Below are 2,014 nucleotides of genomic sequence, written 5' to 3' on the forward strand. Positions count from 1 at the left end.
CTGGGCTTCCTTGCTGTTTTAGGAAGTACGTCTGGCTCACCAGCGACAGGGTGAAAGGAGACCTTGAAATTTCAGCCAAGCTTTCACTGCATTGACCACATTTCAGGAGGTCTCCAGGCCCATTTTAGGGTTGATGGATACACTGGTTTGTAGAAATAGATGTGACCTGTATGTAAATTGAGAAGACAAGTTTGCAGAAGTCAAGGGAGGAAATGCTTTATGCCCCTTTTCTTTTGTATACCTTTTATTTGCCTGGTGGATAAATGGCTCTTTATTTATTGTTGTTGTGTGCCTTCAAGTTGTTTTTGACTTACAGAGACCTGAAGATGAACCTACCACTGGGTTTTCTTGGCAAGATTTGTTCAGAGGAAGTTTGTCTACTCTAGGCCTTCCTCAGAGGCTCAGAGAATGTGACTTGCCCGAGGTCACCCAGTGGGTTTCCATGGCTGAGCAGGGATTATACCAGGGGTAGGCAACCTGCAGCCCGCGGGCCGGATGCGGCCCAGCGAGGCCTTGGGACCAGCCCCAGCCCAGTCCTGCTGCCGATTGCCGCCGGGGCCTTTGGGGGGCAATTGTCTATAGAAGCCTCAGAAACATGCATTTATATTAACATTTTTTTAAAAATCAGCAAATTTTTTTGCGTGTCCTCCATTTTTTAAAAAAAAGTGTCTTCCATTTGAAAATTTTGTCCTACATTTGTCCTGGTTTATTTATATATTTAATTTTTTTAAAATTATTTAATTATTTATTTTTTGGCTTCAGCCCCCCCAGTTGTCTGAGGGACAGCAACCCGGCCCCCGGCTCAAAAAGATTGCCTACCCCTGGATTATACCCCTGGCCTCTAGAGTCATAGTTTCAACACTCAGACCACTACAAGCTGGCTCTACAACTCTCTTTATTTGCAACTCTCCAATTATGATTTACAGTAATTTGCAATAACCTAGGAATGTAAGGACCTGTACAGCTCCACATCTTCCGGATTAATTTTTTTAAGAGTGGCCATGCAAGTTGAGGCAACAAGAGTGGAGAGCTGGGAAAAGTTACTTTTTTGGATTATAACTCCTTGAACCCCTGGATATCTGGGCGATTGTGGGAGCTGAAGCTCAAAAAAAAGTAACTTTCCCCAGCTCTGACTTAAAATGTATTCAGGTTATGTGGCCTGGATATTGTTAGTCAAAGGCGTTTATTTATTTATTTTATTTGGTTATGGGATCTATATCCCACCTTTCTCCTAAAATGGGATTCAGGGTGGCTGTTGGAAGTCAGTACAGTGGTCCCTTTGTATCCGCTGAGGTTTGGTTCCAGGACCCCCATGGATAACAAACTCTGTGGATGCTCAAGTCCCATTAAATACAATGGCATAATAAGGTGTCCCTTATATAAACTGAAAAATCAAGGTTTGATATTTGGAATTTATACTTTTTTTTTAATATTTTCAAGCTTGAATCCATGGATAAAAAAATCTATGGATAAGAAGGGCTAACTGTACTTTTCTTCCTCCAACCAAAGAAGAACACGAGAAAACAAGTTCTGCGAACTTAGGCAAAGAATAGTTTTGCCAGTTCTTTCCTCTGAAATATAGCCTTCGGCATCTCTGGTATTCATTGGTGGTCTCCTTTCCAAGTACTAACCAGGACTGACCATGCTTAGCTTCCATAATTAGACAGGTTCTGGTGCATTTAGATGATTTAGGTCCTCTGAAGCCACTTGCTGACATAAAAAAGGACATCTACCCTTCGCTGATGAACACTCTTTCTTTGAGGGCCTTTAAACACAGATTTGATGAGCATCTTTCAAGAATGCTTTGGTTGCAGATTCCTGCATGGCAGGGGGTTGGACTACATGGCCCTTGGGATCCCTTCCAACTCTATGATTATATTTTTCTGTCTTCTATCTAATCACTTCTAACCCCAGTTCATGTGGAGGGACCACTGCACTTCATGCTTTTTTTAAAACTTTCTTCTCTCATCTATATCCTTTCTTCTCTCACACCTCCAGAGGTTCTCCTTTCCTG

This window comes from Sceloporus occidentalis, unplaced genomic scaffold, assembly GCF_023333645.1.
Source record: "Sceloporus occidentalis isolate IW3139 unplaced genomic scaffold, rSceOcc1.0.p SCAF_4, whole genome shotgun sequence".
Classification (NCBI taxonomy): Eukaryota; Metazoa; Chordata; class Lepidosauria; order Squamata; family Phrynosomatidae; genus Sceloporus; species Sceloporus occidentalis.